At 43.1% G+C, this 24,712-nt stretch overlaps 1 protein-coding gene across 1 annotated transcript in view; it reads right to left on the bottom strand.

The window, feature by feature from the left end:
- Positions 1-24,272, bottom strand: part of INPP4A (inositol polyphosphate-4-phosphatase type I A) — a 158,334-nt gene extending 134,062 nt beyond the window's left edge. Inside the window, exon 1 of the mRNA XM_024743839.1 lies at positions 24,252-24,272. The gene's annotated coding sequence lies outside the window, so the exon portion shown is untranslated. The remainder of the gene's footprint in view (positions 1-24,251) is intronic.
- Positions 24,273-24,712: the final 440 nt, after the last annotated feature.

Below are 24,712 nucleotides of genomic sequence, written 5' to 3'. Positions count from 1 at the left end.
CTGACCCCAATAAAAAAAAAAAAAAAAAAAAGGTCAGGGATGGCTAAAAAGAAATAAAATAGGTCAAAAACAGAGTAAAAAGGAGGTCAGAGAGACGTAAGTGGAGAAGTCAGGGAAGGATGTCAAGCTGCCAGAGAGAATCCGGAGCTGAACCAGACAATAACTGTGCATAAATTATCAAGGCAAAATATCAGAGAGTAGAGTGGTCTCCATCAGTCCACGGAGAATGACAAGGATCTGGGCTTCAACACAGAGTGCAGTTGTACTGGGGGACTTCCTGCAAAGAGCCTCAGAGTAGGGGTGTGGGGATGGGGCACAGGTGGAGGAGCCAGGGGCGGCACCGGATGCTCTACTTGGACCAGGAAGAGTCTGGTCTGCATGGTACACAGGGAGCTTCCATCTCCACGGACACGCCCGGGGCCCTCCAGCATCTCTGACACGAAGCTTCTCCATTCTGGAAAGCTGCTGCTGAATCACTACAGAGCGGAGGGAAAGTGAAAGAGCACGAGGCAGGAGGTGGACTTCCAAGGCCACAGACTCAAGAAGCACTTCCCTAAATAGACTTCATGTATGTCTGTGTCTGAGCCTGAGGCCCACCAAACCAAGCACACACAAGATTTTGCCCACGCAGCCCTCAGGCACCATCACAATTCCACTGCGACGCAGGATTGGGGGCCAAGGGGGCAGGAATGCAGGGACTGACCTTCACTAGATGAACAAGGAAGGAGAAGGTGAAACTCAGGCCCGACTTCCCCAAATCACCTGCAAGCCGGGGGTAAAACCCAAATGCACCTTCCTCCTCCCCCATGTAGGCCTGTCGACCAGCAGGGTGTTTCCGCGAGGCCAATCCACTCACCCAACACTCCTCTTCCAAACCAGAGCAGTAACAGCGCGTGGAAGATTCCGGGGCACCTTGGTGCTGCCTGGCACACGCTCCGCCAATGATTCCATTTTACCGGCCATCTGATTAGCACCCAATTAGGCAACGTGATCACACTTTTAACGTGTGTTTACGCAGAACACAGTCGAAGCAATAACTAAGAGACGTGAAAATACTTACCATTCCGCTGCACAGAATCACAGGTTTCTATGTGCTTTAGAAAAAAAAAAAAGGGTCAGTAGGAGACAGCTGGGTCAGTGGCCACCTGACTAAACATCTATGAGCCCAGACCCCTCTCACTTCCCTCTTCCCACTTCTGCCCACATCCTTCTCCTCTGACCTTTGCCGGCAGTCCCCTACCTCTCAAAACCTCCTTCTTCTGCAGCATTTCCCTTTAGAGGTGCCCTGGGAAGGACTGAGAGATGGGATGCACTCTAGCCTTTTGAATACACTTTTTAGAACAGGGGCACAGTAGGAAAGAGGGTAATCGAGACTGCAAAGTCGAGAGGGGAGACGCTGGACCTCCTGCGAGACAGTACCTTCCCTGGACCAGCACTGGTCCAGAGCTGCAGTGCCCAGACCTCTCCTGCTTGTATCAATACTATTTAATCCACACAGCACCCGCCCCCATCCCCGTGAGCCAGGCACCTTCCGCATTTTACACATGAGAAAGCTGACTCAGGTTCTTGTCCAGCACTTTCTCTTCCCACAATCCAACTTGCCCCCCCTCAAAAAACAGACACTGACACCCCGAAGCCATTACTGCGTATGCTTTGTGACACAAACCAGACTAACCCCGGCGTGAGACAATGCATATCACCCCGTCCCAACGGCAGCCAAGGCGACGTGGGAGCTGTCCTGTCACTGCTCACAGGCAACAGCGGGGCCAGCCTCCAAACAAGCCAGACGCAGACACCTGTCCACATCTGTCTCCACCTCTATCCCCTTTCCCCGCCCTCCCTCTGTAGGTCACCATATGCTGATCCGCCTTGTCAGAAGGATGGGTCAGGCGTCCAGAGTCACATTTTAAACCTCTGAAAAGTCGACACACTCCCTGCCACGGCCTCCCCCGTCTCAGCGTGGCCAGGCTGAGGACCCCCGACGTCTTCAGGGGGATCTGGCCCAGGTGCTCAAACACCACAAACAGTAAACCAGAGTGAGACCAGGAAGTTCAGACCCCTCCCTGCTGTCCTCGGGGCTCCAGCTCCACTCCCCCGGCCCACACCGCTAAAAGGCCCTTCTCGCTTCCCATCGCTGGCTCTCCACCTGGAGTAAGCCACGCACCCTCCCCGAGGCCCCCTCCCCGGCAAAAGACCCCGTGTCCGTACACGTCCAGCGGAGCCCCCTCCTCCCCGTGCTCGACCCTCGGATTTAATACTTTTTGAAAAAAAAACCCACAGGAAGAAACAATCACACCGTGACGATACCCACACACACACGTGCAAATAACTACCTGTGGGATCAAAAAATGCTTACCCTCCCTGTAGGAAATATACTTGGATATTTTCTATTTTATTTCAAAAACATTTTTAATGCCGGTTACAATCTCAAATTGATGTCACAAACCACTGCTGTCTGAAGACACTATCCTGGACCCTCCCCAGGCCCCCTCCCCCTGGGCTGCCCTCCTTCCTGGGCCGTCAGCACTGATGCAGAGGCACTCGGCGTGAGGCTCCCATACATCACTTTTATGTATTAGGATGAACCTTGAAAGCCGTGCAAAGTCAAGAAAATCTAGAACTACCTCAGCGCTCTAGTTCCAGGAAAGGTCTGGAACAGTGGGCTAGTCTGATCCCACGAACCACACCGTGGAGGTGGCTGTTTTACTCCACCCGAACGTGAAGGTGAGGCTGTGCCTCCGAAAGGGGACGATAAAGCAGGTCACAGCCCGCTGCCATTATAAACAGTCCCTGAGGCTGCCGTCCCTCCAGGCCCGTTCCTTCAGCATTCCCCAAGCCCCTACTAACGGCACTGCTCCCTGTTTCTTCCTAATTGAGTGAGAAGTAGCAGCACGTGCAAACCCCACACACCTGAACACGCTTAGGGCCCGGCTTAGGAAAGTGAGTCAGCAGGGCCCGCGCACCCCATCCCCGCTGGGCCAGAGAGAGAAGCTGGGGCCGGCGCTCCCAACGCGGCCCCCTTCAGTGCCGAGTCCTGCAGGGAGGGCGTGGGCCCCGCTCAGAGGGGCTGGAGAGACTGCGGGCACGGGAGCTGGGACACTCAGCTGGGCCCATACACTGCGGCAGGGGGCCAAGGAGGGCAAAGCCGCCCACAGGCTCCTTAAACACTCTGCACGCCCCTCGGTGGGGTCAGACGCTGTGGGCTGACCTCCCAACTTTTCCCTCCCGTCCGCCTATTCTGGGAACTGTCCTCTCTGGATTCCGGAAACACCAGCTCCATATCCAGCTGAGGAGTGGTGGTGGGGGGGGGTGTCTTGATTAGACTAAGGGAGCAATTCTCAAACTGGACCCTGCATCAGAATCACCTGAAAGGCTTGTTTCGCATCAGATCGCTGGGCCCCAACCCAGAGTTTCTGATTCAGTCGGTTGGTTGGGGCCTGAGGCTGCGTCTCGGACAAGTCGCAGGTGGTGCTGATGCGGCGGGTCTGGGGGCCACATTCGGAGGAGCTCTCCTAAGTCAGCCGGCCCACAGCCTCCTGTTCTGGGTCCGGGGAGGCTACACGATGCTCACCGCTCCCACAGACCGGAGGGAGGACAGGCAGACGCTGTGGCTGGGGACCGGCTGGCGTGTCTCCTTCACGCAGTCCCGCGGACGCTAAGGACCATCCCATAACCGCGGGGAGGCTGACCCTGGGATGAAGCATCTAGGTCCTCGATGAAACTTCCAAACTGCTGCTAGAGTAGGACTCCGGGTCTGTGAGACAGTAAACGTCCTCATTGCTCACTCGGCAGCCAAAAGCACCCCAGCTGACCTGCCCCATAATCCATAACCCCAGGGAGACTCCTGAACTGGGCATCCTCATTTCCTAACACGACCTGTTCTCCCAGAAACACGCACCCTGCCTAAATGCATTTCTTTCGCTCTCCCAGAATGTGCACAGCAAGGTCATCCGTCTTGAAAGCTCTAATTCACGGGCTAGAGAATGCACCACTTGAAATGCAAGCAACACAGGACAGGGAAGGAAAGGAGTTCCACATCCTGGAGTGAGTGAGTTTTATCAGGCAGCTACTGTAACAGCCGCTGATGCCAGCCATTCAACGGCACTGGTGGAGGCATGGGGCAGGGGGCAGGGAGGGAGGCCGGGGGTTTCAGGAGACCTCAGAGTCCCGCCTGCAAGCATAAGAGAAGGGGCGCTGCAGGGGCTCAAGGTCAGGAGAAAGAATAGGTGTCTGAGGGACAGGCTCTGAGGAAGGGAGCTGAGGGGAGCTGGTCGCTTGGCCCCTCCAGTGGCCCCCTCCCCTCCTCCTGGAAGCCAGAGGACACCTGTCTGTTCTCCTGACCCCATTCCAGAAAATGGACACCTCCTCTTTATCCCCAGAGCATGCCCCTCCCCACCAGATACTGCCTGCCTCTGAGACCCTCCCAGGTGACCCCCACTGAGCAGACCACACATGGAAAGGCCTGCAGTGTCTCAGCTGTCCCAGGTCAGCAGCTGTGGGCAGACAGGAAGGGCCAACTGGGCTAGCTGGCAGGCCCATGACAGGGCACAAGCAAGGTCTGTAGAGAGAGGATACAAGCACACAGCACCCAGGGGCCCTGGGTCCCCATTTCCCGGCCGGGTCATGACAAAAGGGATGGTTAAGAGATTAAACCCAACCAGAAGAGGCTGCGCTAGTTCCACGCGGCCTCCCACACGTGCTTTCCATATAGACTCATCCTAAGGTACATCCCCTGGGTTTTCAGCAGGCATCGGGCACCATTGCACACACCTGACGTGTATTAACTCATTCAAGCCCCCAGCAAAGCCTCTGGGTTTGCTGCTGCCATCAGCCCAGTTTTGCGGGTGAGAAAACCGGGCACAGAAAGATGAAGCCACGCGCCCAAAGTCACACAGCCAGTTGGAGACTTACAGCAAGTTTGACTGCAGAGTCCACAATAGCTCCAGGAATAAAATAGATGGTTTTGAGAGATGTGTATGTTCACCACGCAGGACTGAGTGAAAAAGCCCTTTACTGATACAGAAACTGTTGATACTGGGGACTCCAGGTAACTGATTTTCACGTCCACGCTGACACATAAAGCATTCATTTCAAAATCCTGTGAAGGGAGCTACGTAATTTCGTGGAGACGGCACTAGATCCAGACAGACCCGGGTCTGAATCCCGGTTCAACCACTTACAATCACTTCCAGGTGGTGCCTTAATCATGCCTCGCCTCAGCCACCCCTCAACGCCACTGGCCTTCTCCCGGGACCTTGCTGAGAATGCATACGCACGCTTGGCCCAGGGCCTGGAACGTAGGGGTGCTCAGAATATGTTAGTTTCCTTCTCCTTTAGGATGAAAAATGCATCACCCTTAAAGGAGACATCAAAGGCTGCCGAGAATAAAGTCCGAAGTTACAGTACCTTCCACAACCCAGCAAGATAACCTCGTAAGAAAAAATGGTCAAAGGGTATGAACAGACTATTCACAGAAGCTAAAATATAAACTGGCAAGAAAAGGTTTTCAATATTTTTGGTAATTTGGGAAATGTAATTTAAAAAGTACTGTCTTCTTTATCCATTAGATGGGCAAAAATTAACAAGATTTATACTCTTCAGTTCAGTGTTGGCCAAATTAAAGGGAAAAAGGCAATTCCGCACACTGACGAATGCATAGAGTGGTAAAGCTTCTTGGAAGGGGCGAGGGGGCAATGTGGCAAAGGTATCCGTTTAATATTACTCTTTAACCCAGAAATTCCACTTCGAGGGATCTAGGAGACTGAAACATTTGTGTTGACAGTGATGTGGCTCACAGACTCCCCACTATTTTTAGAGCAGAATATTGGAAACAACCTAAAAGTCCATCAATAAAGGACAGTTAAGGAAATAACAGTACACCCACACTCTGGAATACGAACCAAACTTTTCATGTCAGTGCATATAGATCCCCAGGACAGAGCATTAAATTTAAAAAGTAAAGCAGAGAAAATTTTGTATGATGTGTCTCCATTTATGTTTACAATGAGAACACCTGTCCACTGAAAAGGCCTAGAAGCAGCAAGGAGCACACCTAGCACCCAGATCTGGGTTTTTCAATATCATTCTCCACTAAAATGAACTTGGACTCTTTGGAGAAATGGCTGATTCCAGGGCTGGAAAGTACAAGCTGAGTCTTGGAGGTTTTGTGCCAGAAAGTAAAGAAGTCCTCAAAGATGATGAGGACACATCAAAAGGACAGGAGGGCCAGCTGGAAGGGGCTTCTGCAGGCCAAGTCTGGGACAATTTAAGCAGAAAAGTGGGTAATGAGCATAACAAACTATCATCTATTGCATAAAGCAGGAATTCAGTCATGAGTGCAGAGACATAAACCAAAGAGTAAATGAGGGAGAAAGTAAAGTTCTTCCTTTTAGTACAATTCCAACCGATAAGCGTAGAAAGAAACATGGAATTAGAAAATCACCATCTGTCAACTATCGTAACTGATCTGGGTAAGCATCACCAGTGGATTCTTAAACTAGTGGGTGAAAGTATGAGGAGGAACAGTATATTTACAGTCTCAAGGGATCTTACTATGAGATACACATTAACAACAAAGGGAAAAACGGGAACTTTCTGTGAGGGAATCTGACAGACCGGATCTTAATGAAGTGATGACAGGACCAGTGAATGGGACAGATCAACAGCATATGCCTCCCACCGTGAGACACGCTAAGACGGCCGCAGCACCGCCCCGTGCCACACCTGCCAAAAGCATAATGTGAATCTAAGCAGGAGGAAGCCACGGGCAAACCCAAGGGGAGGGACATTATCCAAAACACAGGCAGTTGTCTTCAAAGATGTCGATGTCAAAGTCATGAAATACAAAGACAGGTTCAGGAACTGTTCCAGATTAAAGGAGACTAAAAGAGACAGGATGGTTTAAGGCACCACAGAATCTTGGATTTCCTTTTGCTCTAAAGTGGCCTACTGGCAAGATCTGAAAAAGACCTGTAGATTCAATAATAGCGTTGCATCAACATTTAATTTCCTGATTTCTAATAATCATGCTGTTGTTTTGTAAGAGAATGTCCTTGTTTTTATGAAATACACCATAAAATATTTAGCAGTAAAGGCGTATCAAGTCTGCAACTTAACATTAAACGTTTCAGAGAAAAGTAATCACACACACACACAAATATGAGAGAGGATAAACCAAATGTCAATATTTGGAGAATCTGGGTAAAGGATATCTTGGAACACTTTGGATTATTCTTTCAACTTTTCAGTGAATCTGAAATAATGTATTTTCTTAAAAAATTTTTAAGAGAGCAAGGTATGCATATGCATAGAAAAATACAGGTAAATTCCTGGGGATTAAGTTCACAATGGTACTTTCCTTAAAAGCACAGAGAGACAAAATGAAGCAGGCCTACCCTGGTGTTACTACTGGTCTCCCTAGAATATGCTGTCCTCACAGAGCTTCTGTTCCAGGACACTGGAAAAAGCTGTTTTGAAGGACCTCTCAAGACTAGCTCGTTAACCAAGTTCCACAGAAGCAGCAACAACATAATCAAGGCTTCTTCACTGCAAATTTGTGCTATTTTTCCCTCAGTGAAAGCCACAGCATCCTGACACTGTGCGTAGCTGATGATGCCACAGGACCCTTCCTGGAATACATAATCTCTAAAGAAGTTTTTCATAAGAAACCAGGATAAAACAGTCTTGGTCCAAAGTCTCCCCCTCTACTGTGTCTTACTGGATTCTTGAAATGTTAAGCCATGGGATGGGGGTTGGGATCAGTTTGTCCCACACCCTTTTGCTTCCATTCCTTTGGTGCCCTTGCAGATTTGCTGGCTGAGGAGAATACTCCCAGGCAGGCAGCTGGCTAACGGGACTTGAACGGTCAATAGTTCTATCATACACAACCTGTCTCTCTAGAGCTTTACAGCTTACAACCTCTTATGTATATTATTTGATTTCATCCTTCCCTTAAACTGATTTTTTTTTTTTACTTACTAATGGCATTAAGTCTAACAGCAATACAACAAAATATACAGTTTCCAAACACAATGAGTTACAATGTCTACCCTTGACTTTGCGTCTAGCGGGGAGGCAGGACTTGCACCTGAGCAGATAAACAGTCTGAGACAGCATAAGCCTAATGAAAAATAGCTGGATAAGTAAACTGGCTAGTGGAATTAGTACAACTAATTCTACCACTGAGCTCAGTAGAAATACAGCCCTCCTTTCTCTTTGTATTTTTCCAGCATTTATTCCTTTAAGCCCCGTCTTCAGGGCAAACCCTCCTTGTAAATGTAACTCTGGCTTGTTGTTACAGAGGCTTGTTTGCAAGACACCACAGGGAACCAGGCCTTGTGGGCTCCAGTTCGCACGCAACGCGCCCCCCGCCCCCCACCCCCGGACAGCATCACGGTCTCCTGACACCAGCCCTCCAACACAACAACCACACTGACCTTCCCACACAGGCACCATCATCTCAACTTTCTTCAAAAAAACCAGTGAACTGACTCTTCCAGAAGTAAACATTTCAGCAAAGGACCCCCCCCCCAAACAAAGGCCCTAGCCTAAATCCAAAGACAAAATTCCTGTTAAAGAAAACCTGTTTTCAATCAAAGAAAAATTAGGCTTAATTCTAGGACAATCTATAGTTAGTCTATGCGCACTTACCAACGCCAACAGCATCTAGATTCCAAAACAAACTCAGCAAAGTAGGTTCTGTTCTCACCTTCCAGAGATGAGAAAATTGAGAACCAGAGTTAGCAACTGGCAGATTCAAGATTCACATCCAAGTCAGCCTGTTCGCTCTCCAACCCCACTGCCCACAGTCCGCCCCATCCACTGTGAACACAGATGAATCAGGCAGAATCTCACTGCAACATTCAAACTGCCACCCCACCTCCTACTCCCTGGGTTTAGATGCCCCTTTAAGGGGCAGGTGGCAAATCAAATTCGACTCTTCAGCAGCCTCTCAACACAAAACCCATTAAGTGGCAAAGCAAAAACACAAGAAGATGGGCTTTACAACCGCCTATACTTTTTTCTTATCCAGAGGAATATTTTTTTATGATCTGTCATTAGGGATGAAGTCGGGGCAGGAGGAATACATGATTATGTAATGTCACAGGGCAGGCAACAAGGGGAGGGAGAGCCGAGCCCATCACCGCTCCCTTCGCCCACAAACACGTAAATTAACCGTTGACGTTTTGAGTGTTTCAATCTCCTGTGGCCTACACATTCATGACTGGCTTTTCAGGAGACAGTCACAAACCCCTGCAGATTTCCCAGGCCTCAATTCATTGACTAGCAAAGCCATAAAGAAAGAAAATATCAAAAGCAAAGATGCCAGAACTGTTGTCGGGGACGGTGGGCCGGCAGAAAAGGGAAGAGTTTGGGAGGATGGGGGCCTACACCGAGGTGTATGTTTATTTTTACCCGGTTCTGTTTACACCCGAAACACCCCGAGGCCTCAGCGTCTGGAGTCACTAGATCCAGCCCTGGAGACGCACCAAGCAGGCGCCGCGACCTGGCCTCGGGGGCGCCACGTCCCGCATCCTGGCTCCCCGCCGCCCGCTACCCTCAGCCCGAGGCGGCCCGGGGCGTCATCCTGCTAGGGGTCGCCGGGGTCTGATCATTCTCCAAAGACGCCACCACCATGCTGCTGCCGCCGCCGCCGCTCAGGAGGCCACGCCGGCCCCGCCCCGGCCCCGCCCCCTCGCCGCGCATGCGCGCTCCACGAGCCCCGGTCTGGGCCGACCCCACCCGGCCGGTCCTCCTCCGCGGTTGCTCACGCAGACTTCTCTCGGCTTCCTGCAAGACCCGCTCTCAGCTGTGATCGAATCGCCTGCAAGGAGTTCTTGAACTTCTGCACTTTAATTGGACGATGGCATTTTCGCCCTCACAAATACTGAGGCCTGGAGGCCCCGACGCATCCCTGAGGAAGAAGACTCCTGAAGAGTCGCGACCCGGGAACCGCTCCGGCCGTTTGCCCTCCGGTGAGCGCGCTCCCCGGGTGCGGACTACGCAGTCCCCTGGCGAAGTTTAGGAAACTGAACATTCAGCCCAGAAACAAGCAAAAATTAAAATCATACTTTGAAGAAACAGATAAGCAAGAAGACAGAGACTGCTAACATCCTTCCAGATTGTCCTGGCATACCGTATATACATTTACAGACTCTCACCAAATATCAGCTCCTTACACCTCTCTCCCAAAGTTCTATTTTTCCATGGCGGGGTCGCGGGGCGATGTGAAATAGAAGAGTCAGAAGTTTTGGAAGAAAAATTTCACTTTAATATAACTTTAAACCTTAATATTTCTGCTTGAGCAAGGGTAATACTGGACTGAATATAAACATTCATCTTCTTTAAATTTTGTCAGAAAAAAAATTCTTTAAAATTCTTGAATGAAAACTAATTTAATTCAATAAACCAGAACACTTCTCAGTTGGCGCTCACATCCCTCAGGTATAAAAACAAACATTTATAAATTACTTTAAAGAGAAAAGATTAACCTGTAAGAAATGAAAATTAAACAAAAATTCTCTAATATTTAGAATTAGAGCTGAGCTTCCCCATGTCACCAAAAACCAAACGCAGACAACAGTCTGGATAAAAATAAGTAAATATGAAACTTTTTAAAGTTTAATTTATTTTCTGACTTTTTAATTTCTCTTCTGAAAAGTAATTTACTAACAAAAAGCTTTCTATTATTTCTTCAGATAAATGGATAGAAATATTGACAGAACTTTAACCCTAGTGTAAAATTAAATCCAAAATATCAAACAAACTTGTGGAAATGCAAAAATAATTTTATACCTTATTTTCTAAAACTAGGGTGACCAATATACCTGGTTTAGCTGGGACAACCCCAGTTTACATCTTTTCCCCAGCAAAATTATTAATAGGTCCCCTTTCATTCTCAAAAGTGTTCTCAAAAGTGTTCAGACAATACATTTTATGGCCATGATAACTTTAATCAAGCCAAGAGAGTTTTTCAATCACTGGCTTTAAAAAAAAAGTAACAAATTTAAATTCACAAACATTTAAAAATAGACATCAAAGTTAAACAATTCATTCATTTAGCATAGTAACAAACTGAATGAGAATCAGGTTTCCAATAACATTTGTCACTTGACTGTTGTGTAATTCAGGTTAATCTTATAAAGATCAATTACAATCTCAGTGCAGCAAGGAACGGGGCCCCAATTTCACTGCAGAATGAACATTATCAAGGGAAAAAGGAGCCAGGTTTGTCGGTAAATATGGTACTGTGCATTCCCTAAGCATCACAACATGATAGAAGAAAGTATCCTAGAAGTGTGCTTGTGGGAAAATATCCCCATCCTTCAGAAACTCTCAGCATGTGATACCCAAACAACAGCATTGATATCCTCTCAGAACTTGCTAGAAATGCAAGTTCCCAGGCTCCATGCCAGACCTGCTGAATCAGAAACTCTGAAAGTGGGGCCAAGCAATCTGTGTTTTAACAAGCCCTCCAGGGATTCTGATAAACGTGTGGACCTAGATTGTCTATATACAATAAGTAAGCTGACTTAGATCATCTATATATGATAATTAAGAGCTAAGCAGTGCTGTTTTGGGGACTCGAAACAACCTACATGAGAATTTCTTTGGGGACCATTAAACATAATACATTTACATGTGTTTTCACTGGAGAATATATGTACCCTGGAAAACTAACAGCCCTGCTGCCATAGTAGGTATGCAAACCAGTGGCCTCGCAAAAAAGGAGGCACAAAAAAGCTTTTGGAGTGCCTCATAACGCCCTATCCCCAAGGAGTTTTCACTATGTGACTGGCCTGGCAGCTTAATGGAGAAGCTCCGTTCTCAGGGCTTGTCTTTAATTGACCTGACTCAGTGCTTATTTGGTGCAGTTGGCCCTATCCACAGAGCATTTGGTGAAAGCAATCGGCAACAATTATTTAACAGGGCAACTGCCTAAGGTGGTGATACCAGGTGGAGCTAGCAAGAGACTCACCAATTAAAAGCAAAGAATGGGGGAACTTTGGAAAGACCTGACATATTTCTTGGAATCCAAAAGGACACACATGTGTACAACTACGCACATGTCCAGGAAAGACTTAAGAAGGCCATAATTTCTCACTTCTGGCTGACCTTGAGGCTTTGAGCAAGCAAGAAATGAAGGCTCAGGCAGAGTTGTAAATCGCCTGCCCGAACACTGAAGACATGCCTCAACATACACACACAGCCCCTTCATAAAGACATACTGAGGGCTTCCCTGGTGGCGCAGTGGTTAAGCATCTGCCTACTAATGCAGGGGACATGGGTTCGAGCCCTGGTCCGGGAAGATCCCATATGCCACAGAGCAACTAAGCCCGTATGCCACAACTACTGAGCCCGTGTGCCTAGAACCGGTGCTCCACAACAAGAGAAGCCACCGCAAAGAGAAGTCCATGCACCGCAACGAAGAGTAGCCCCCGCTCACCACAACTAGAGAAAGCCCATGCGCAGCAACAAAGACCCAATGCAGCCAAAAATAAACAAATAAATATTTTTTTAAAAAAAGAAGACATATTCATCGCAGCATTTGAGACTATCTTTGTATAATAGTTAGCCAATATACACAAAGAATATCAATAAAAAGACAGGAATTAAGCTAACCAAGCAAGGACTTCAGTGGCTACAAATGACACAGAATAAAGGCTTTATAGAATTATCCCAAGAGAGACACTAAACAAACAAAAGGCCCTCTTCTCTTTCCCTGGGGTAGAGGGAAGTTTGATTTCCAGAATTGCCACATTATGTAATTTAAAATGTCCAGTTTCAAACAAAAAGTTTAAGCATAAAGAAACAGGAAAGGACAGAGGCTAAAAGGTAGTCAATAGAATGTCTGTGAGAAAACACAAATGTTATACTTACTAGACAAAGACTTTAAATCAGTTATCATAAACATGTGCAAAGAACCAAAGGAAACCACGTATCAAAAGCTAACGGAGGGCTTCCCTGGTGGCGCAGTGGTTGAGAATCTGCCTGCCAATGCAGGGGACACAGGTTTGAGCCCTGGTCTGGGAAGACCCCACATGCCACAAAGCAACTGGGCCCATGAGCCACAATTACTGAGCCTGCACGTCTGGAGCCTGTGCTCCACAGAGAACAAGAGAGGCAGCGACAGTGAGAGGCCCGCACACCACGATGAAGAGTGGCCCCCACTTGCCACAACTAGAGAAAGCCCTCGCACAGAAACGAAGACCCAACACAGGCATAAATAAATAAATAAATTTTTTAAAAAAAGCTAAAGGAAAGTATGAGAGCAACAAAAAGAGAATATCAAAAAGAGATGGGAATTATAAAAAAAGAACCAAACATAAATCCTATATTTAAAAGGTATAATAACTGAAATGAAAAATCTGTTAGAGGGGTATAACAGCAGGATTGGGCTGGCAGAAGAAAGAATTACATTTGAAAATAGGCCAATTGATATAGCCTAGTCTGAGGAACATAAAGCAAAAAGAATAAAGAAACATGAACAGAGGCTCAGAGATCTGGGGGACACCATCGACTATATCAACATACACATGATGGAAGTCCCAGATGGAGAGGAGAGAGAAAGGTATAGAAAGAATATTTTTTTTTACATCTTTATTGGAGTATAATTGCTTTAGAATGGTGTCAGAAAGAATATTTGAAGAAATAATGGCTAAAAATTTCCCAGTATGATGAAAAACACTAATTTACACATCCAAGAAGTTCAATAAACTCCAAGTAGCATAAACTCAAGTAGATTCACCCTAGACACAGCATCATCAAACTATCAAAGGCCAAAGATGAAAAAAAAAGCCAAAGATGGAAGGAATCTTGAAAGCACCAAGAGAGAAGCAACTCATAAAGTACAAGGGATCCTCAACAAAATTAACAGCTGTTTTCTCATCAGAAATCATGGAAAGGGACTTCGCTGGTGGCACTGTGATTAAGAATCTGCCTGCCAATGCAGGGGACACAGGTTCGAGCCCTGGTCCAGGAAGATCCCACATGCTGCAGAGCAACTAAGCCCGTGCACCACAACTACTGAGCCCAAGCTCTGAAGCCTGCAAGCCACAACTACTGAAGCCTGGGTGCGTACAGCCCGTGTTCCGCACCAAGAGAAGCCACTGCAATGAGAAGCCTGCGCACCACAATGAAGAGCAGCCCCTGCTCGCCGCAACTAGAGAAAGCCTGCGCACAGCAATGAAGACCCAATGCAGCCAAAAATAAACAAATAGATAAATTTATTTTTTAAAAAAAGAAGTCATGGAGGTCAGAAGAAAGTAAAATAGCATAATCACAGTGCTGAAAGGAAAAGGCTGTAAACCTAGAGTTCTATATTCAGCAAAACTCTCTTTCAAAAATGAAGGAGAATAAGATATTCTCAAATAAACAAAAACTGAGAGAATTCACTGCTAGCAGACCCATCCTATAAGAAATAATAAAGGCAATCCTTCAGGCTGAAATGAAAGGACACTAAAGAATAACTCAAATTCACACAAATAAATAAAAACTAAAGGTAAATACAAAGGTAAAAATCAGTTTGAAATGCTTTTCTTCTCTCTGATTTAAAAGATATCTGCATAAAACAATCAATATAAATCTGTGTTGATGGGCTCATAAGATAAAAAGGATACAATGTGTATAATAATAATAGCACAAAGGAGTGGGGAGAAAACAGCTTAATTGGGGTGAAGTTTGTATATACCACTGAAATTAACTTGGTATTAATACAAACTAGATTGATTTAAGTTAATTAAGATGATAATTTAATTCCCAGGGCAAACACTAACTGCAGATATACACAGATACAGATATAAATATAAACATTAAAAGAAAGAAGGGAATTAAAATATCAGTAGTATACTAAAGCATACATATTTACCACAAAAGGAGCAGTAACAGAGGAAGAGAGGAACAAAAAGGACATAAAATATGTGGAAAACAAAGAGCAAAATGGCAGATATAAGTCCTACCTTATCACAAGTTATATTAAATATAAATAAATGAAATGCTCCAATTAAAAGGCAGAGATTGGCAGATGGATTTTTTTTTAAAAAAAGAAGAACATGACTGAACTATGTGCTGTCTACAGAAACAAAATTTAAAGGTACAAATAGGTCAGTGGTAAAATGATGGACAAAAGTATACCATAGAAACAGTAAACAACAGAGGGCTACTGTGGTTATACTAATATCAGACAAAACAAACTTTGAAACAAAAAAACTATTACTACAGACAAAGAGGGACATTTTCTAAGAGGGTCAGTTAATCAGGAAGATACAATAAAGACGATGCATCCAAAAAAGAGACCCAAATTACAGGAGACAACACGGACAGAGTTTAAGTAAGAGGTGGACAGTGTAATAGTAATAGTTAAAGATGTCAATACTCTACTTTAAATAATGCATAAAACAATGAGGCAGAAGATCAAGGAAATAGAAGACTTGAACAACACTATAAACCAACTAGACTTAACATATATCCATAGAATACTCCACCCAACAATATCAGAACATACATATATACTGCTCAGTTATTTATGAAACGTTTTCCAGGATAGACTGGTAGGCCATTAAAAAGTCTCAATAAATTATAAAGGATTGAAATCATATAAAGTATGTTCTCTGACCCCAGTGTTACTAAAATAGAAATCAACAACAAAAGGAAATTACAAGTAGGTAGAAATTAAACAACACAGCCCTCAATAACCGGGGGGTCAAAAAGAACTCAAAAGGGAAGTGAGAAAACATTTTCAGAAAAAATACAGTGAAAACTCAACATACCAAAACTTTCGGAATGCAGCTAAAGCAGTGCTAAGAGGAAAATTTATGGCTGGAAACACCTATATTAAAAAAAAAAAAAAAAAAAAGACCTAAAATTAGTAACCTAACCTTTCTCCTTAAGAAATTAGAAGAATAACAATCCTCCCGCCCAAGAAAAGCACAAGAAAGGAAATAATAATGATCAGAATTGAAACAAATGAAATACAGAATAGAAAATATAGAAAGATCAATAAAACCAAAAGTCAGTTATTTGAAAACACTAACGATTTTGACAAACCTTTAACTAGATTGGCCAAGAAAAAAAGGAGAGAGAAGATTCAAATTACTAGAATTAGGAGTGAGAGAGGAGATATCACTACTGACCATGCATCAATAACAAGGATTATAAAGGAAAACTCTGAACAATTTTATCTTAACAAGCTACAAAACCTAGATGAAATTGAGAAATTCTTAGAAAGAAGCAAATGAGACAAACTCAAAAGAAGTAGAAAATCTGTATAGACCTATAATAAGAAAACAAATTTTAATTAATAACTTTAAAGCATTCCATTAAAAAAATCCTCAGGCCCAGATGTCTTCACTAATGAATTTTAACAAATATTTAAAAAATTCTTTACAAACTCTTACAGAAATTAGAAGAGGAGGAAACACTTCCAAACTCTTTCTATGAGGCCTGTGTTACTCAAATACCATAAACAGACACAGACATTAGAATAAAGGAAAACTCCAAATCTATATTCCTTATGAATATACACAAAAATCCTCCCCCCAAAATACTAGCATACTGAATCTAGTAATATATGGAAAATGTTATACACCGTGACCAAGAGAGATTTATCCCAGGAATATAAATTTAGTTTAACATCTGAAAACCAATTAAGGGAAAACGTCATATTAATAAGTAGCAAAACACACATGATTTGACAAAATTCAACACCCAAAACTCAACGAACTAGGAATAAAAGAGAACTTCCTCAAACTGACAAAGAACATTTTTGAAAACCCAGAGCTAACATTATATTTGATGAAAGATAGGATGTTTTACCTCTAAGATCAGGAATAAGACAAAGATGTCCCCTCTTTCCACTTACATGCAACATTGTATTGGAGGTTCCACTTAGGGAAAGTAGAAAAGGAGAAAAAAAAAAAGACATCCAGACTGAAGAGGAAGAGGTAAAACTCTCTCTATTTGCAGATAGTGTCATCCTATATATAAAAAAGCCTAAGGAATCAATTAAAAAAAAAATTAGAATAACCCAGTTCAGCAAGGAGGCAGGATATAAGATCAATATTTTTACAAACTAGCAATGAACAATCCAAATGTGAAATTAATAAAACTCCACTTATTATAAACTCCATTTATAATAGCACCAAAATAATAAAATACTTAGGAATATATTTAACAAAGTTCAAGACTTGTGTACTGAAAATCCAAAACATTGTTCAAAGAAATTAAAGAAAACCTAAATAAATAGAAATATACCCCACGTTCATGGATCAGAAGACTTAATATTTATAAGATGGCAATATTCCCCCCAAATGATCTTCAATTCAACATAATCCCTATCAAAATCCCAGCTAGCTTCTTTGCAGAAATTGACAAGTTGATCTAAAAATGTATATGGAAATGGAAAAAACTGAGATAGTCAAAACAATCTTGAAAAAGGAAAACAAAGTTGGAGGTCTTATTCTGACTAATTTCAAAACTTACTAAAAAGCTACATAGTGAAGATACCATGGTACTGGCATAAGGATAGACATGAATTGGGAGTCCAGAAATAAACCCTTGTTTGTGATTTATTGATTTTATTGATGCCAAAACAGTTTATCTGGGTAAAGAATAACCTGTTAAACAAATGGTCCTGGGACAACTGGGTATGTACAGGCAAAAAATGACATTGGATTCTTACTTCACACTATATACGAAAATTAACTCAAAGTGGATCACAGACTTAAAAGTAAAAGCTAATACTGTAAAATTATCAGAAGAAAACATAAGAATACGTCTCTTTGGACTTGGACTAGGGGGTGATTCCTTAGATGTGACACCACAAGTACAAGCAACAACAACCAAAAATAGATAATTTGGGCTTTACCAAAATCAAAACCTTTTGTGCTTCAAAGGGTAACATCAAGAAAGTGAAGACAACCCACAGAATGGGAGAAAACATTTCAAAATCATATATATTTAGGGCTTCCCTGGTGGCGCAGTGGTTGAGAGTCTGCCTGCCGATGCAGGGGACGCGGGTTCATGCGTCCAGTTTGGGAGGATCCCACATGCCGTGGAGCGGCTGGGCCCGTGAGCCATGGCCGCTGAGCCTGCGCGTCTGTGCTCCGCAACGGGAGAGGCCACAACAGTGAGAGGCCCGGGTACCGCAAAGAAAAAAAAAAATCATATATATTTAAGGAACTTTTATCCACAATACATAAAGGACATTTACAACTCAGCAATTAAAAGACAAATAACCCAAGTGAAAATGGGCAAAAGATCCAAACAGACATTTCTCCTGAGAAGATATATGAATGGCCAATAAGTATATGGAAAGATGCTCAACCTCATTAGTCATCAAGGAAATGCAAATCAAAACCATCATGAGGTACCACTTCACAGCCTCTAAGATGACCAAGACTTAAAAAGTCAGATAATAACAAGTGTTGGCGAATATGTGGTAAATTGTAACGCTCGTACATTGCTGGTAGTATTGTAAAATGGAGCAGCCACTCTAACAATTTTTGAGTTTTTTTTTTTGGTCGCACCACATGGCTTGTGGGATCTTAGTTCCCAGATCAAACCTGGGCCCACAGCAGTGAAAGCGCTAACCACTGGACAGCAAGGGAATTCCCAAAACTGTTAAACATAAAGTTACCATATGACCCATCAATTCCACTCCTAGGTATGTAATGAAGAGAATTGAAAACATATCCATGAAAAAAACTTTTACAGGATTGTTCATAGCAGCACTATTCATAAGGGCCAAAAAGTAGAAACAACCCAAAGTTCATCGACTGAATGAATGGATAAATGTGGAATATTGTTTACAATAAAAAGGAATGAAGTATTGATACATGCTATGATGGATAAACCTTAATAATATGCTAAATGAAATAATCCAGTTACAAAGGGCCACACATTGTATGATTCCATTTATATAATATTTCCAGAATAGGCAAGTCCATAGAGACAAAGGTAAATATGTAGTTTCCAGGAACTGGGAGGAGGGGAGGATGGGGAGTGTTTGTTAATAGGTAAAGTGATCTTTTAGGGATGATTAAAATATTCTGGATTTAGATGGTGGTGATGGCTGCACAGTTCTGTGCATATACAAAAACCCATTGAATCGTACACTCCAAAAGGGTAATTTTTATGGTATGTGAATTTATATCTCAAAAAAACCTGTTATTTAAAAAAGCAAATAGGGTATTATTATGTTGGGGATCTTCAAAAGACTGTCCTGAAATTCAATAATTTGCTAGAAGGACCCACAGGACCCCGAGGTTGTTATACTCAAGGTTACCGTTTATTGCAGTGAAAGGATACAGAACAAAACCAGCAAAGGGAAAAGGCACATGGGACAAAGTCCCGAGGAAATCAGGCACACGTGGACTCTCTCAATGGCGTGGCGCAAGTTGCACTTAATTCCTCCAGCAACGACATGTGTGAAGTGTTGCCAACTTGGAAAGCTCACGTGAGCCTGAATGTCAAGGGTTTATATTGGAGGTCAGTCATGCAGGCATACAGCACCTGCATGACTAGCCTCAGTCACTGAAGTCTAGACCCCTAGACCGAAAGCAAGTATACAGTTTAAATCAAACTGTTGGTATAAAATTTCCCAGAGTAAAGTACACGCAATGAACCTCAGCAATATTCTGTAATGATGACCAGGGCTGGTATGGAATCCTCACAACCTTAGGTGAACCTTTAAAGTAAGTGAGATACAGAATAGCATGATTTCTTTAACTTCAACGAACTGTGAAGGGATATAAAAGCTAAGGTACTTCATTATTCTTCAGTACTGAAAAGAAGTTGTTTGTTCTTCTACTGTAATTAGTAATCAGAATAAAAGTAATTACTATCATGTCAAACTTTTTCAAGCATTTCATATTTTTCACTCGTGCTTTCTGTAGTAAAAACCTATTGTTTCTGCTTGCTCTGAATCCCTTTTTCATTTTGAGGAGAGGTCCATCTCTAGTCCAATGAGACTCTGATGGGTGCTATCAATTACAGTGCAATGAGGACAGGCATATGGCCCAGGCCTGGTTGATCATGGGACGTCATCCCTTTTTCCACAGGAGCTGTTCTAATTCGAGGGCAGGTGTTCCAGAGGAGACAAGAGACCTTCTGTGGGACCTGATTAGTGGACCCTAGAAAAGGTTATCTCTCTTCCTTTTGGATCACAGACCTTAAGGATGTGTGCTTTGGGCAGACACTGGCCTCTTTCCCATTATGTAGAGAGGGCCAGACTGAAAACGAGGTCAGGAAGCAGAGAAAAACAGTCAAGGGATGGAGGCAAGGGAAGGAGCCCTGGCAGCATAATCCCAGGCTCTGGATCCAGCTGTGCCTAATGAGTGATATGAATGTTTTGAGGTTGGTACTTCAGTGAATTAGTGCAAGGGAAGCATTTCTTCTCCAAGGAATCAAACACAATTTATTTTAAAATTAGATAGAAAAAAATGAACAAAATGAGTGTTTTAACCTACAATTTCCAGATAGAAAAAAGCGAACAAAATGAGTGTTTTAACCTACAATTTCCAGATAGAAAAAAGCGAACAAAATGAGTGTTTTAACCTACAATTTCCAGATAGAAAAAAGCGAACAAAATGAGTGTTTTAACCTACAATTTCCAGATAGAAAAAAACGAACAAAATGAGTGTTTTAACCTACACTTTCCAGATAGAAATTTTCTCACCAAGCTCTGTGTTGTCAGTTACATCCATCCCCCTGACAGCCATCATAATATTCTCAAAGGGTGTACAAATTGTGTCATTTGGTCAAAAATCAAGCTTGAAAATAACAGTATTTCCAATCTTTGCTCTTAGAACGATTCTCAAAACACAAATTATCTATTTTTCCTTTTGCTGGTGATGCTTTTGGTTTCATATCTGAAAGACCATTGCCTACTAAAAGGTCACAAAAATGTTTGCCTTTGTTTTTTTCTAAGAGTTTTATAGTTTTAATTCTTTCGTTGAAGTATTTGACCCATTCTGAGTTCAATTTTTTTTCTAGTATGAGGCAGGGGTACGAGTTCATTCTTTTTCTTTTAAATAGCCATTTGTCTTGGTACTATTTGTTTAACTGACAATTCTTTCTCCCATTGAATTGCCTTGGCATCCTTGCCAAAAACCAATTGGCTGTAAATGTGATGGCTTATTTCTGGATTCTCAGTTCTATTCCATTGATGTCTATCCTTATTCTAGTGCCACAATGCCTTGATTTGTAGTAAATCTTGAAATCAGGAAGTGTGGGTCCTGCAATTTTGTTCTTTTTCAAGATTTCATTGGCTCTTCTGGGTCCCCTGTACTTCCAAATGAACTTTAGGATCCACTTCTTAATTTCTTCAAAGAATCCAGCTGGTATTTCATTAGGGAATATGTTGAAACTATAGGTAAATTCAAGGAATATTACCCTCTTAAAATATTAAGTCTTTTGATCCATGAACATGGGATATCTTTCCACTTACTTAGGTCTTTTTAAATTTCTTTCAATAATGTTTTCTAGTTTTCAGAGTATGAGGTTTGCACTCTTTGGTTACATTTATTCCTATTTTACTCTTTTTATAATATCATAATAGTTTTCTTAATTTCATTTCTGGTTTGTTCATTCCTACTGTATGGAAATAGTAGATTTTTGTATATTCATCTTGTATTCTGCAACCCTGCTGAACCCATTTGTTAGTTCTTATAGATTTTTATTAGATCCCTTCATTTTCTATATATAAGATTATGTCATCTGTCTACAGAGACTTCTTCCTTTCTTTCCAATCTAAATGCCATTTATTTGTTACTTTGTTTGCTTGTTTACTGCCTAATTGTGCTTGCTAGAACCTCCATTACAATGTTGAATAGAAATGGAGCACTTGAATATGTTACTCAACTGTCTCCATTATGTATTATGAGGAGCCAGCTGTTAATCTTATTGGGATTTCCTTGCATGTGACAAGTCACATTCTCCTGCCGCTTTCAAGATTTTCCCTTTGTCTTTTATTTTTAGTATTTTTACTCTGATGTGTTTGTGTTTGGATCTCGTTGGATTTATTCTATTTGGTTGGTTAATCTTCTTGAATGTGTAGATCCCTTTTTGCTCCTCTCTCCCTCTCTGGTCCTTCTGTTATTGCCATTAAGTGTATATTAGCGTGTTTAATGGCATCCCATATTTCTCATGGTGCTGTTTATTTTTCCTCATTCTTTATTCCCTCTGTTCTTTGGACTGCATAATCTCTGTTGCTCTATCTTCAAGTTTGCTGATTCTTTCTTCTGCCAGGTCGCATTTACAGTCAAGCCCCTCTAGTGAATCTTTCATGCCAATTACTCTACTTTTCAACCCTAGAATTTTCATTTGATTTTTTAAATAATTTCTCTTTATTGATATTCTTTTTTAAAAAAATATTTATCTTTATTTTGGCTGCACTGGGTCTTAGTTGTGGCACTCGAGATCTTCGCTGAGGCATGCAGGATCTTTAGTTGAGGCATGCGGACTCTTATTTACTGCATGCATGCAGGATCTAGTTCCCCGACCAGGGATCGAACCCGGGCCCCCTGCATTGGGAGCACGGAATCTTACCCACTGGACCACCAGGGAAGTCCCTGATATTCTTTATTTCATGAAACATTGTCATAATCTTTTTTCATTTCTTTTTCTTCTTTTTTTTTTTTTAAATTTCAGCCCCAAAGTTTATTCCTGACCACCTAATTCCTGAATCTCTGGACTGATTTGGTAATTTGCCTCAGAGCAATCTGGTTTTCATTTTTTTTTTTGTTAGGATTCTAATTTTGGTGTTTGTTTGGGGACCCTGAAGATTTCCTTTACTTTCCAAAGGGCCAACACTACATTATAATCATTATTATTATTTTTTGGCCATGCCATGCAGCTTGTGGATCTTAGTTCCCTGACCAGGGATCAAACCTGCGCCCCTGGCAGTGGAAGCATGGAGTCCTAACCACTGGACCACCAGGGAACTCCCTTTTTTAACCTCTTTAAAACATGGCTTCCATTCTTTGAATAGGTTTGTAATGATAGGTCTGAAGTCTTTGTCTGTTGAGTACAATCCAGGCTCTCTCCTAGGCAGTTGCTATTGCCTGTCTTTTTTGTTTGTTTTTGTTTTCCTGTGTATGGGCCCCACTTCCCTGTTTCTTTGCATATAGGAACTGAGAGGAACAGCTCCTTAACAGCTCTCTAGATGTAGGACATGCTAGTGTCTTGTTACTTCTTTCAAAACCTGAGGCTGAGAGAACTTTTGGTTTCATTTAGTCTTCCATCTTCAGGATTCTGTGAAGAGAGTGGATTTTGATCATACTTCTCCTTTTTGATACTGGCTCCCTCCTTTGATTGCTTTTCTCCTGGCTAGTACAATTGGATGAGTCTGGGATTGTCTCACCTTGCAGACCCTCAAGGTGGGCCCTGGCTTTAGAAGCACCTTCTCTTCCTAAGTGTGGGCTTCCTCCAGAACCTTCCATTCTTTGCCTCTTCCTATAGCATTGCTTCCCAAATACTTTTACTCCATGGCATACAGAAAACATATTTTCCAGGATCCTGGGGTAATGAAAGAAAGCCTCTTGCAGCTGGAGGTAAACATCTTAGGGATTCTGGCCTCCCAGACCCCATCAGGGAAGTGTCTCCAGCATATCAGTTGAGCATCTCTGCTCTAGGCCAAGATAAAAGTGTTAGATGTAGGAAAAAGGGACAGAGAGGCTTCTCAGTCTGATTTTGGTGTCAGCCTTGGGCCAGAAGTCCAGAATGGATCAATTAAGCCTGTAAGCATCTAGGTTCATTTCCCACCCTTCAGGGACTGACCCCTGAAAACTACACCTCCTAGGTTCCTTTGCCAACTGATTTCTGGCTGGGTTTCCCCAATGGCATGCACTGTCAGGAAACAGAGGAGCAGGAGGAAAGGAGAATCTAGGCATCCCCTATCTCCCTTGACCAGAGTTTGTCACGTTTGCATCATTGGCTGCATCTCCTTGGTCAGCCCAGCTCCCTTTGTGCAGTCCTTACTGTGTTTCCAGCTCCCATTAGACAACTCTGGCCCCTGGGTTCTGGTAATTCCACCACCTCCTAACGTCCCTTCAGCTTTTGGGCTCTCTGCTAATCTCTGGGTTGCCGTATGTTTGGGTTTCTAGCAACTCTATCATGTAACTAGTTCCTCTATCAAATTCTCTCCGTTGAGTATCTGTTGTGGGCTGTTTTGCTGACCGCACCCTCCTGACAGCTTACGTATGGCCTTCCAAATACCCCTAGCTGCTAAAAAGAAAGAACAGGCACTGACTGACCTTCTTCACTGTGCAGGGCTCTTTCTCATAAATCTCATAAGCAGCAGTGGGCAGCTGGTCCAGAATTTGGGATCCTGAGTCCTGGCCAAATATCACCTCCCTACGGCTAATAAAGAGACAGAACAAAGCTTTGGGGCAGCTCCTTCCCTTGTCTGCCTGACAATCCCCTACTCATCCTTTAAGGTCTTAAATATTATCACTTCTTGAGCAGTCGTTTTTTTCTTCCAACTTCCTCAAGACTGAATCAGTTCCTCTCTCATCTGTATTTCCAAAACAAGCATACATAAATGTACTATAGCAACTTTGGGCATTATAGTCACACACAGATCTACTTCCCCTATTAGTCAGCAAGTTCACTGAGGGCAGGGACCTGGTCTCACTCAACCCTATGTTAGGGCCTCACTCAGCTCACAACGCCTGGTATATAGCATGCATTCAACAATTTTCTTTCTAGAAATTCT

The sequence above is a fragment of the Neophocaena asiaeorientalis genome, unplaced genomic scaffold (assembly GCF_003031525.2).
Source record: "Neophocaena asiaeorientalis asiaeorientalis breed wild unplaced genomic scaffold, Neophocaena_asiaeorientalis_V1.1 scaffold114, whole genome shotgun sequence".
Lineage (NCBI taxonomy): Eukaryota > Metazoa > Chordata > Mammalia > Artiodactyla > Phocoenidae > Neophocaena > Neophocaena asiaeorientalis.
The sequence above is the reverse complement of the archived record's forward strand: the minus strand, read 5'-3'. Positions and strand labels throughout refer to the sequence as shown.